Source organism: Pituophis catenifer, unplaced genomic scaffold (genome assembly GCF_029215685.1).
Source record: "Pituophis catenifer annectens isolate HBS135680 unplaced genomic scaffold, rPitCat1.0.hap2 SCAF_1, whole genome shotgun sequence".
Classification (NCBI taxonomy): domain Eukaryota; kingdom Metazoa; phylum Chordata; class Lepidosauria; order Squamata; family Colubridae; genus Pituophis; species Pituophis catenifer.
Genome location: NW_027256881.1, coordinates 265,889,716 through 265,903,795, shown reverse-complemented (window position 1 = coordinate 265,903,795; position 14,080 = coordinate 265,889,716). Strand labels below are relative to the sequence as shown.

Genomic DNA, 14,080 nt, shown 5'->3' with positions numbered 1-14,080 from the left:
AAATAACCTATCTTTTTAAAATCAACTAGTATCTTAAAAAGTTGCTGGTTACCTAGCTATGAACACCAATAGTATTTTGTGGTATTGATTCATAAACACACTCTTTTCTCTCTCAAATATCTGATAAATAAATCATATTATACAAAAGGCAGTGGTGGGATTCTACCGGTTCAGACCAGTTGGGGCAAACTGGTACCTCTGATGATCATCTGGGAGTGAACCGGTTCGCCCCAACGATCAAATGAGTCCACCTGCCCATCTGTGTGATTTTCCTACCTTTATCTTCTCAGCTGATTCACGTGGTAGAGTGGATTGCTGTGCGAATCAGCTGTGTTACTCCTCTGAAGAAACCAGGAAGTGAAGATTTCTTTAAACTGCGTGCGTGAGCGCAGATCACGCGATCACTGAACCTGTTGTTAAAATGGGAGGATTCTACCACTGACAAAAGGATATTTTTATTCTAGGGGACAAAAGAAATGAACATCCTCTGATAGAAGACAATGCTGTATGGAAGATGACTATAGAATAAAAATAGGACTATTACCAATTTGGCATTAAAATAAAACATTCTGAGAAAAGGTAAAGGTAGAAAAATATCCAGTTGCATGAATTACTGACATGTTTCACTGAAACATGATTTATGGAAAATTCAAGGTAAAGGAATGTCTATATAATTTTTTTTTCTTTTAAGAGAAAAAAAGATTGAATTCCTTTCCCTATGAAGCACATTACCAATTAAAAATGCAATGGCACTTCTGTACTGTTTTAATGTTAACAACTACCAGGAATTAAGCTCAACATTTAAAAAAATCTTTTTACCATTGATTTACTTAAAATTTTATTTATGTAGATAAAAATTGTGCTTTCTTACTCCATGCAGCTACTTATAGGTGCACCACAGTATATCCATAGTACCATTGCTTTGTTCTGTTTCCCTGTTTTATCCTTTTGTTTTTTGTACCTAAAAAATAAAACAAAAACACAATAATTACCATCCAGAATCATTGGGAGTCAGGTGGCCTCTAAATTCTATAAATGGAATATAAGATTTGAAAAGTTCTGATAACTATGAATGCAGTCCTAGACACATTCACTTGCAAAAAAGTACCACTGAATGCAGAATAACTTACTCTCATTGCCATTCTCTCTCCCTCATTCATTCATTCATTCATTCATTCATTCATTTGTTCGTTCGTTCATTCATTCCATCTATCTGTATGCTACTGAATCTAGAAGGGACTCCTACTGTTTCCAATAATTAAACTAAGAATTAAAACTTCCACAGTAAGCAGTAATCAGAAAAATTAAAATATTTATAAAATATAAATAAAATAAAACAATACAATAAATACATTAAAAAATAGCAGGCAAAGCAGACAACAAGACCTGGCAGTGGCTAAGAACAAGGAAACTGAAGAAATAGATAAAGGGGCTAATTCTGGCTGCACAATACCAAGTCTTAAGAACAAATACATATAAAGTCAGAACTCAGCTACAGACAACAAATGCTGTCTTTGCAAAGAAGCTAAAGAAACAAAGCATCACCACCTAGCTAGCTGCTATAAGAAGATCTCACAGACTGACTACAAAGAATGACACGACAAACAACAAAGGTCACTGGAAGACCTGCAAGAAATATTATTTGCCTGCAAGCAGGAACTGATGGACTCACAAAATAGACAAAGTAATAGAAAATGAAGAAGCTAAAATGTTCTGGGACTTTAGAATTCAAATAGACAAGTGACCAACACATAATACCTCAGACTTTTGTCAATGAGAGAGACAAAAAAGTCTGGAAAGTGGAAGTGGATTCAACAGACTAGAAGAGAAAGAACTGAGAAAAATAATTAAAACACAAATACAAATAGAAAGATGGTGGCAAAATGAAGCAAAGATGTTACTAATAGTAACAGGTACCTTGAGTGCAATCTCAAAACAACTAGAGCACCACTTGAACACCATTATCAATGTCAAAGTCACAATCAGTCGTTTTGAAAAAGGGAACTTCACTAGTAAACTATTTACATCCTACAACAATACTTTGAACACCATAAAACAACATTTGCCTATCCCAGGTCCTTGAAAAGGACTCGATAAATGGATAAAAATGACAAATCCAGTTTAAACATTCGGCTAACTTTGCGACAAACTATAATAAAATAATTTTATTTATATATCTATATCCATATATCTATATTTCTCTATATATCATCTATATATCTATGTCTATATTATCTATCTATCATCCATCCATCCATCTATCCATCTATCTCTCTCTCTCTCTATCTCTCTCTCTCTCTCTCTCTCTCTCTCTCTCTCTCTCTCTCTCTCTCTCTCTCTCTCTCGGTAGCAAACTTAATATTATATTAATATAAATTAATATTAGTATTCCTTAGTATTTCTGCCTGTTTTCCCCACAGGAACAATCCTATGAGGTGGATTAGACTGAGAGAGAATGACTGACCTGTGTTACCTATCCAGCTTCCATAGTCTTCTAGAACTCATAATCTAGGCCAGTATACCTTAACAACTATACCAAAGTAGCCCTGAGATTAGTCCAGCAGCTCAGGTGGGAAACCCACTAGGCAGCACAGTGGCTGATACACCAGTGGAATCTCCACATTATCCCTTTTAGCAAAAAGATATTCATCGAACAGCAATCCTGGAAGGCAGAGGAAGGATATGAAATCTAGGACTGAAGAATTATGTCAAGGTGATATAACAACCATCTCCCACCCAGTTTTTGGTAATATGCTGTAGATCCCTCTAGGCCAAGGTGATTACTGATTCCACCATCAAGATCCAAGATCAGGTCCAGTGGGCTAAAATTAATGATCAACATCAACTTTTACAATGAACAATTCTCCTACTGAGCAGCAACTGTGGTGTCACCTTATGCAAAACTAATGTCCAACTCATTGAAAATACATGTGGTAGATTATTGTTATTGGTATGCATCTGCTGAAGGTAGATCTTTTTTTTTCCACCTACCCACTTTGCTGCAATTTCCTGCACCTTGACCATTTGATTAATCATTCCTCAGAGTCAGGAAGACCTCCTGGAGCACTGCCAGACATGTTGTAGAGAGGTGTCATAAAAGGAAGGAATTGGCAGAAATCTGAAAAAAAGCATCCTTATGATGGTGGCTTTCCAGCTGAATAGGGATCAAAGGAAGGTATTAGTTTGAACAGGCTTTGCAAATTTGGCAGCCTCCAATCCCTGTGGACTGCAGTTCCTTTCATCTCAGCTACCACAGCCAACATCCATGCTGGATCGGCGATAAAACAGTACAACTAGAGAAAGGCAGATGGGGCAAGGTTGGTATAGGCAGGGTATTACTTACCCCCCAAAAAAGTTTAAATGAATTGACTTTTATTTATGGACAAAAGAGAAAGCCTTGAGATAAAAGTAAACAAAGGAGGAATGTGCTTCACTTCTGATCATCACTTTACATGTGAGCGTCACAACCTTGGAGATAGACAGTTAGAACTGGCAGGATTCCATTGTGGAAGCCGAGTACTCAGAACCTGTGCATAATCTTTGGTTGCAAAAATTCTACCTTGCTGACTCACAGGTCAGAGACATCACCCCCAGTTGTTGATGGACTAGCGTCCACAAGTCTGACAAACAATTTTCCTGCCATTTGGGACAATGGTCAATCACATGTTTGAACTCTCTGGTAAAAAAAAAAAGTTTTAAGTTTGCAAATTTCTATGGACCTATCTTATTCACCAAATGTCATCCAACTACAGAATACAGAATAATAGAGATGGAAGGAACGTTGAAGGTCTTCTAGTCCAACCTGCTGGTCAAGCAGGAGACTCTATACCAACAATGGCTAACCTTTTTTCCATCATGTGCCAAAAGCGGGGGGAGTGTGGGAGGGGGGGGTCGCACACGCACGTGCCAACACCCATAATTCTATGTGCCTCACCCTCGTGGATGTGTGTGCGACCCCTCAGCGTTTCCCCTGCTTTTGGCACGCGATGGCACGGTGGGCCCAGTAGGCCCATTTTTCGTCCTCTCTAGGCCACAGAGCCTTTCTAGGAGCCTGGGGAGGGCAAAAACAGCCTTCCCCCCCCGGAGGCCCTCCGGAGGCCATAAATGGCCTGTTTGCTGACTTCCAGTGGGCCCAGAAGGCCCGAAAGTTGAGCTTGCGTGCCCACCAATATGGCTCCGTGTGCCACCTGTGGCACGCATGCCATAGATTCGCCATCACAGCTCTATACCATTTTAGACAAGTGGCTGTCAGTCTCTTAAAAGCCTCAGGTAATGAAGCACCCACAATTTCTAGAGACAACCCATTCCACTGGTTAATTGTTCTCACTGTTAGGAAGATACTCCTTATAGCAATCTCCTCTAGATTGCTTCTCTCCTAGGTTAGTTTCCATCCATTGTTTCTTGTCTTGCCTTCTGATGCTTTGGAAAATAAGTTGACCCCTCTTCTTTGTGCCAGTCTCTCAAATACTGGAATACTGCTATCATGTCACATCTAGTCCTTCTTTTCTCTAGACTGGCCATACCCAATTCCTGCAACCGTTTTTCATATGTTTTATTTTCTAGGCTCTCCTAATCATCTTTGTTGCTCTTCTCTGCACTCTTTCCAAAGTCTCAACATCTTTTTTATAATGTGGTGACCAAATATTAGATGCAGTATTCCAGATGTGGTTTTACTAAAATTTTATAAAGCGGTACTGATACTTCTTGTGATTTTGACTCTATCCCTCTATTTATGCAATCATAAGTGCTCTACATGGGGCTCCCCTTGAGGAGCACTCGGAGGCTCCAACTGGCACAAAGTGCAGCCTCGCGAGTGGTGGGAGCGACGTGGCGCTCCCATTTAACACCTCTCCTGCGCGAGCTGCACTGGCTCCTGGTGGTCTTCCGAGTGCGCTTCAAGGTTTTGGTTATCACCTTTAGAGCACTCCATGGCTTAGGACCTGGTTATTTACGGGACCGCCTGCTACCACCAATAGCCTCCCACCGACCACTATGCTCCCATAGAGAGGGGCTCCTCCGGGTGCCGTCGGCCAAACAATGTCGACTGGCGGCCCCCAGGGGGAGAGCCTTCTCTGTGGGGGCACCTACTATCTGGAACGAGCTCCCCCCGGAGATATGGAGGATCCTGGATCTGCGTACCTTCCGTTGCGCGCTCAAGACTTTCTTATTTCATCAAGCTGGCCTGACCTAAGTCTTTCCCCTTTTTAAATGGAAATTTTAAATTTGGTTTTAAATGATTGGGGTTTTAAATTTGTTCAGCAAAATTATTTAATTTGTTTTAGTTTATTTTAAATTTTGTATCTATATGTTTTATTCTATGGCTGTTCACCGTCCTGAGTCCTTCGGGAGTAGGGCGGTATAAAAATTCAATAAAATAAAATAAAAATAAATAAATAAAAATAAAATCAAGGATTGCATTAGCTATTATGGTTGCTGTGGCATACTCCTAGCTCATATTTAAGTGTTTGTCCCCTAGGACTCCAAGATCCCTTTCTCAGTTACTGCTTTTGAGCCAGGTTTCACCTAATCTGTACTTGATTAACCATGACTAACTATGTCTTTAACCATGGGTTTAGTGCACAGACCTTGTTGTACTATAGAATCACTATTATGTCCTGTTAATAGTAAGATCAGAAAATTCATTCCAAGTCTTTGCTTAGCTTGAACAGTGCACTAGTATTATAAAAATATTATTGCCTTTTGTATCAGTTATCCCAGATGCCCCCTTTTTTATCAGAAGGTCAGCAGCTCCTTAAAGCTTGAATAAGTATGTTTTTTTTCCTCCCTGAAAGCTGTTCCCTGTGATGCAAGACATTTCTCTTATCTGAAATGCCTTGTTATTCAAACTAAGGACAGGTCTCATGTCATTGTAATCTTGTGTAATAAATAGCATTGCTGGATGATCTCAATTGCCCTCAGGTCATTGCAGACGGCCAATTTGTAATGCGCTTAAAGGGATAATGAGAAAACATTTCAAATTATAAGATGGAAAGCAATAAATTGGATACTTGAGAACATATGAAGCCTAATGCACTGAGTGACTAGATGCCCATAAAACTCATTTTGAAAAACACTGTATCATTTAATAGTCAGCAAGGGCAGGTAGCCCCTCTTAAAGCTACAAGAAAAAAAAAGGAAATCATAAAGTTGTGTATTTTCAAAAACAGCTAATTAGACAAATCTCATTTTGTTCCCTGCTGTCCCATAATCCGGTTAGGAAATGTTCTGGAGTCAGTTCTTTTCAATTCTTGATTGTGTTTTTTGTCTTTCCAAATAAGAGAAAGATATATGCAGTGCTTATTCCTGTTACCTAAGTAATTGTAATACCTTGCTTAGAATTCTGAAAGTTATTTGAATATTCTCATTCCACATATTTATTTATTTATTATCAAATTTCTACACTCCCCCTTCTCACCTAAGTGATTCTGGGTAGCTTATAATGAAAACATACAATAGTATAAAAATATAGTTTAAAAAGTGATATATTACCCTAACACCTATACATATACTCACACAGATACTCTACCCAAACAGAGACATGGATTCCTGCCCAATTTCTTGAAACATTTGAAAATGTTGAAAAGTACAGATGGATAAAAACTTCAGAATACAGTTATTTGTGCTTAATATAATTTGTTTAAATGAATTATAATTTCATTTAAAGAGCCGAGGTGGCGCAGTGGTTAGCGTGCAACATTGGAGGGTACTTCAGATGACTCCTAGCTGCAGTTCAGCAGTTCAAATCTCACCGGCTGAAGGTTGACTCAGCCTTCCATCCTTCTGAGGTTGATAAAAGGAGGACCCAGATTGTTGAGGCAATATGCTGACTCTGTAAAACTGCTTAGAGAGCAATGTAAAAGCACTATGAAGCGGTATAAGTAAGTTCTATTGCTGTCATGTTACTTTATTTTTAAAATTATTGTTAACTTCCTTAAGTGTCATTTTTGTTAATGAAGTAAAACAAGCAAGCAGTAAATAAGATCACATTTTAAAACATGATCAGAATAAGATATTCCAGGACTTTTGTGTGAGCCTGGATAATCTTGCCATAGTGCCAATGTTCCTTGAAATGCCAAGTCTGGTATTTTTATTAAAATATAGCAATTCAGTACGTGAAGCCATTTATAGAATAACTTCCCAAGAGAGGTTTGCTAGGCACTTTCTTTGACAAGTTAAAATTGAAAGCCTATAAATCCCATCACTATTTATTGTGATACACTAAATTTAATGGGACATATACGTAAGCATCCATACATTGGTTTCTACTGAAGGTTTATTTCATTCCAAAGGAGTTTTTGATTGATTTTTTCCCCTTCCTGCTGTAAATATTGCTTTTTATGATGCCATGTCTTGCTGTATTGGTGATTATATTTTTGATTTCTAAATTAGTTTTATTATTTTAAGTCCTCAAAGCCTAAATAGTAAACAAATTTACTTCCCCCATGTATTCCCAGAGCAATGCACAGAAACTTTATCACTATTCCTTAGTTGAGACTGAGGAACTGAGGATAAGATAGTGGCCCATGATGAACCAGGATGAATTTGTATAAGAATCTGAACACACATTTAAGTTTAATTCTTTTTCTCTATGCACATACTCACTTAGCAAAAGACAGGGAAAAGGAATAGGAAAAATAGAACAAGCACAAAGTTAGCAATACATTCAAATTTCAATTAAAGAACTGCAAATTTGTTTCTCAAATTCATTAGCAATTTGCTCCTTAGTTCTAAGTGAAAGTTCCTAATGGTGAAAACGATCAACCAATGCCTTCAGAAGTTGTGGTTGCTCCATCTGTGAAGGCTTTCAAGAAGAGACAATCATTTATCTGAAATGGTACAGACTCTTCCACTTGAGCAAAGGGTTGGCTTAGAGCAGAGATGGATAATCTTTTTGCCGTCGTGGGCCAAAAGCAGGGGAAATGTGGGGGAGGGTCACGCACGTGCATGCCCACACCCATAATTCAATGCACCCTGCCCCCTGCACATGTGCATGTGACCCCTCCCATGCTCCCCCCCACTTTTGGCATGCAATGGCACGGTGGGCCCAGTAGGCCTGTCTTTCGCCCTCTCCAGGCTCCAGAGGCTTTCTAGGAGCCTGGGGAGGACAAAAACGGCCTTCCCCACCACCCGGAGGCCCTCCAGAGGCCAGAAACGGCCCATTTTTCGATTTCTAGTGGGCCCGGAAGGCCCGAAAATCAGCTGCCAGCGCGCACATTCACGCTGGAGTTGAGCTAGGGCAATGCTCACGTGCCTACAGAAATGGCTCCACATGCCACCTGTGGCATATGGCCATAGTCGCCATCATGGGACTAGAGGATCTCCAAGGTCCCTTCCAATACTGGCATTCTAAGTTCTAACTTGTTCTAAATTCCTTGGAGAATATTTCTTGGGTTCTATTTACTGGGTTCATTGCACATTTTTCAGTATTTATTGTAGCCTTGTAGTTTAGGAAATCAGAAAGCCCCTGATCTTCTGAAAGAGACAGAGACAGAGTGGGGGGTGGGGGGGGAGAAAGAGTGAAAGGATATACTAGGAAATATTAGTCTTGGCTACTACTTTGCTGTAGCTCAGCAGCTGTGGCAGCTGTCGTCATTTTCTGCAATAGCCAGCAAGGTTTCTGTGAATCGGTTTCAACAGCCTCAAGATGCATGCCAACAATTGGTTTGACCAACTGCTGTTTGACCAATTTTTTTTTTTAAAAAAAGAAACCTTATAAACTTCTCCAATGAAGTATTTAATTTGCAAATTGTCTGAGTGTGGGCAAGTATTGCATATAGATGTACAGCATATGCATATGAATGTCTGTATCTGCTGATCTGTATAAATGTATTCCCATCATCATTATTAGATTTCCTGTAAGAAATCTATCTAATCTTTCATAGAGGTTAGATTGTGACCATGTTCAGATGATTGAAATCTTGTCCCTTTTTTTTTTTACATGTGACTGCAATCCTGAAATTTTGACACGCACACACATACCCAACACTGGTGCCTCTGGCTAACCCTTTAACCTGAAATCTTTCTGCCTTGTGTAGCACCTAGCCTCCTATTGAGGAAGTTTCCCTCATCCTTTTTAGGGTTATAGAATTATGTGAGAGCTAGGTCTTCACATAATATCTCCAAAATCAGATAATTTGAGCTTGGTCATTCAGGCTTTCAATGACAATGCTGGATTGGTGTATTCTATGATCTATTTGTTTATTTGGCATGGGTCCAGGCTACTTGAAGGGCCATCTCATATTTTGCTGTGTGTTCTATCTGGACTATTGCTGGGTTTTCTGCCCTGTGTATAGCTTTCTCCTGAGTACAGGTAATCCTCAATTTTCAACCACAATGGAGTCCAGAATTTCTGTTGCTAAGCAAGACAGTTGTTAAATAAGTTGTGTCCATTTCATGCCCTGTTTTGCCATAGCTGTTAAGTGAATTACTGCAAAGTGTATCGTATGGTTGATAACAATAATCTGGCTCCCCCCCCCGATTGATTTTGCTTGTCAGAAGCCAGCTGAGAAGGTTATAAATGATGATCTCATGACCCCTGGACAGTGCAACTGTCATAAATACATGCAAATTACTAAGCATGAATTTTGATCATGTGACCATAGGGATGCTGCAATAGTCACAAGTGTGAATACCAGTCATAAGTCAGTTTTTCCAGTGTCGTAACTTTCAATGAATGAACATTCACTAAATGAATAGTGTTGAAGTGTTGAAGATTATGTGTACCAGAGGTGGTATTCAGCATTCTCAGTATTCTGGAGAACCGGTAGCAGAAATTTTGAGTAGTTCAGAGAACCGGTAAATACCACCTCTGACTGACCCTGCTCCCATCTATTCTCTGCTTTCCGAGTCCCAGCTGATTGGGAGGAAATGGGGATTTTGCAGTATCCTTCTCCTGGAGTGGGGTGGGAATGGAAATTTTACAGTATTCTTCCCCTGTTACGCCCACCAAGCCACAACCACTAAGTCACGCTTACCAAGCCAAGCCACGCCACGCCACGCCGCACCCACCAAGCCAAGCCAAGCCACGCCCACAAAACCACACCCACAGAACCGGTAGTAAAAATGTTTGAATCCCACCACTGATATGTACAGTGATGTTTTTAGGTTCCCATTTTTCTAAACACATTTGACAAGATTGACAGAATTGCAGGCCTTTTTATAATTAATGAAGCACCTGATGACTTCTTTTCTGTGTTCTTTGGTTTTCTCAATTACACAGTGTGCATCAGCCATAATGTTTCATGTTCCTAAAGTAATTTGAACATCTGGCTTCTCTCTTTTCATGCATGGCTCTAATCTGCATTGGATGATCCCAAAAATTATTTTACTAGCATGTGAAATTAAGGACATTGTATGATAGCTTTCACACCCTAATAAGTCTCTTTGGTATGTTGCCAGTCTTATGACGTAGACCAAGAAACTCACCCCATAGGAAAACTAGAATGATAGTTCATTGAGGTAGGTATAGTAACAAAATCTTGCAATTCTGGTTGGTTTTTTTCCTTTCCTTCTTGATTATGAAAGCAGTACCATTCCTTCTTCTTTTTTTGTCCCCTGAGTAGTAAACAATATGATCTTCTGAACAAAAGTGTCCAATTCCAATCCATTTCAGTTCACTGATGCCTAAGATGTCAGTGTATAGTTCATTCATTTCATCTTTTCCCGTCTTTTACATTTCCTGTACTTTTCCACATTCATGTTTTTTAATTCCCCACTATAATTCTGTATTTGCAGCTTTGAATATTATTTTCCCGCATGGCAATATCCACAGCCAGATGTCCCAAAGTCATTAGAAGTCACTCCTAGCCACATCACAAACACCATTAATACTCCATAAGATCCTCATTCTTTCTCAATAACCTGTTAAGAGCCAACCAACTCAAGGGGCCCATCATCCAGCATGATATCATCAATCTCTTTGAGCTGTCTACCTTGTGGTTTTAGGAGTGGTTTACCATTGCCTTCTCCCACGCAATATGAAATGACGTCTGTGCATTTTCACGGAAATGATCTTCCTCCTGCAGCACCTTCCTATATCTCTCCTGCCCACTATAGACATCTGCTTGCTTCACATGTTCACTGGGATGACTTCCATGCCCTAGGTCAGTGTTGGCGAACCTTTTCGGCACCGAGTGTTGAAACGGGAGCATGTGCGCGTGAGTGGGGGAGTGCTGCAAACCGGAAGAGCATCTCCCCAGTGCATATGTACAGGAGTGCTCGAAACCGGAAGAGCAGTTCCCCAGCGTGCATGTACATGCCGGGAAGCTGGGCTACTGGTTTCCAGCATGTGCATGTGCGCCGGTCACCTGGTCTTCTGGTTTCTGGCGCATGCATGCACAAAGACCAGCTGGCCGGCGTACATGTGTGTGCTGGAACCCAGAAGAGCAATGGGCAACATCTGGCGTGCCTGGAGAGATGGCTCTGCGTGCCACTTATGGCACCCATACCATAGGTTTGCCATCACGGCCTTAGGTGACTCTGCTGAGAGTATATACTCTGGACATACACTTCCATTATTCTTTGTTCAACTTCCTGGAAACCCCATTCCCCACCCTGGTAAGGCAATGCAGCAGGACTTGAAACAAAGATAGTAGTGGATGTCAAGATAAATTCTAAACTAGTGATGTGAGAGGTGGGGAATAATATTCAGAATATCTCTTATGATCTCATTTTATCCCTCTCACATAGACACCAGGTGGGAATTTGGCACAGCAACAGCCTTGTTGGCTATTTGACACTGCCTCTTTACTGTAGCCAACAGATAAGTAAGGGAAATCTATCTTTAGGATGTCAGAGAAATCCTTAAATGTTAAATGATCCAGAGTTGTCAGTTTCAAGTATTATCAAACAAGGAGAAAACTGTTCTCCTTTTCATATGATGTTAACAGAGCTGTATCACACTCTCCTTTTGCTTCATTATAAACTAATCCCCCTATATTATTTTTTTTCTAAATATTTTCATAAATTTAAAAATCTTGAACGGATTGTAGGAAAGGAAAAAATAATGGTTCAGAAATTGAGAGAACTTAGTGAAACAGAATATCCATTAAGGCCATTGAAAACTCAGCCTAAGAGGTGGATAATTTATGAGTAATTTTAATGAATGTTAAAGAACAGGACAAAAACAAATATATTGGTGGGTATGACTCTAAATCAGGGGTCTGCAACCTTAAACACTCAAAGAGCCATTTGGACCCATTTCCCACAGGAAAAAACAAAACAAAACTGGAAGCCACAAAACCCTTCCCATGCCTGACTATTTCTTGACTATTTGGGCCACAAAACTAGCATATGTAGTTGAATTAAATGTTCTGTTTTCTTCTGAAACTTTTCTTTTTTTGGATTTATTTATGGTTGGCCTACCGGGTGTTGAAAAAGTCAATAAATCACGTGCTGGCGGATGTTGCACATTGGTGGTTATGATGCATATTTTGAGTGGCAGGGAGCCGCAGCACAGGGGTGAAAGAGCCACATGTGGCTCCAGAGCTGCAGGTTGCTGACCCCTGCTCTAGATTGTATATGAATTGGGCAGCTTTCTGGTAAATAAATAAACATGGAACAATGACATGACTGCAGTCCAAATCTCTTCACAGTGTCCGTGCACATGAATTCAGATTGTGTCTAGAGGAACTGCACAAATTTTGTGAACAGGTTCAAAAGAAGAAAGTCAATGGACCAAATCCTGATCTTTCCCCAAGTACATAGTTCACCTGGTATTGTCCTGTGAGAAGGGCTGTTGTCTGCTCCTAAATGTAACTTTGCTGCTGGCAACTATGACTGTTTCAACTTTCTCTACCAGATTGGCAAAAATCTCTTTCTGTATATCCAAGATAAATTAAGTTTAGGAGTTCCATATAACCTTCATTTTATCCTTGTTTCTATCACGGAGTTTGGATAAAAAGGTGAATGAACCACAGTCAGCTCACAAAGCTCTACTTACATTCAGCTTTTAAGAAAATTGGCATAGTGACTTAATAGGCTCTTGCTGGACTCAAAAGATTGTTGTTTCATTCCTAGCACTTCCAGCATGATTGAAAATTTTGATTACAATAACTTAGCAGAAGTCTCTCATGTGTGCTGGGCTAGAAGCAGGGGGACACTCCTTGCAAAAATTGTTTACTTGGGATAATGGCATTAGAGCAGTGTTTCTCAATCTTGGTAGCTTTAAGATGGGTGGACTTCAACTCCCAGAATCCCCCAGCCAGCAGCGCTGGCTGGGGGATTCTGGGAGTTGAAGTCCACTCATCTTCAAGCTTCCAAGGTTGAGAAACACTGCATTAGAGGAAGAAAAACATGAACAAAATATTATCTAATATACACTATTGAGCATTTGCACATGATAATACTGTTGGCTGTTAAAGCATTGGTCCATAAGAATTCTGCAGCCATAATATCTGTTCAGAAGATATACAATGAAATTTTCAGGACACACTGTAAGCATTGAAAAGAATTATAAAAATATGCTGATCAAGGAAGAGCTGTACGGCAATCATTTTAATCTGTGAAAAATTTCCCATTGATTTAGTATGTACATTCAGTTGAACATGATTGTGTGCATGTTGTGAATTATCCAAGTGCTTCAGAACCATAATAATAACTTCAACAATGACCATAAAGAACTATGCTAATTTTTTTCTCACCAGTATTATTTTATTTTATTATTATTTTGGCAGTTTATGGATGTTTGCATTTTTTGTCCAATTATTTATAACAATTTCAGACCATGGCTTATAGCATTATCATGCACAGCGTCTGAAGTTTTGAAAAAGTGTTTGCTAAGTGAGGTCCATATGCAGGCCATAGCCATTCATAAGATGCCATATGAAATAATTTTCTGTCACCTTCCTCTAAGTCTATAATAAGAGGTGTGTCTCAGATTTGATTGAGTCCAGACCCAAAGCTGATTGATTCAGATGAATCTGGGAGATATCCATATTAAAAGCAAAGTTCCTTCAGAGCAATTGAAATCCAAATCTGATTCCTTCAGAAGCTTAATCAGTTAAGTGGTGGCACAGTGGTTAGAATTCAGTGCTGCAGGCTAGCTCACTGCTCACTCCAGGAGTTTGATTCTTATCGGCTC

General features: G+C 39.7%; 1 long non-coding RNA gene across 1 annotated transcript in view; it reads right to left on the bottom strand.

Annotated features, from left to right (window-relative positions):
* Positions 1 to 902: 902 nt before the first annotated feature.
* Positions 903 to 14,080, bottom strand: part of LOC139327670 (uncharacterized) — a 120,009-nt gene continuing 106,831 nt past the window's right edge. The window contains exon 3 of the long non-coding RNA XR_011601679.1: positions 903 to 961. This is a non-coding gene — a long non-coding RNA (uncharacterized lncRNA). The remainder of the gene's footprint in view (positions 962 to 14,080) is intronic.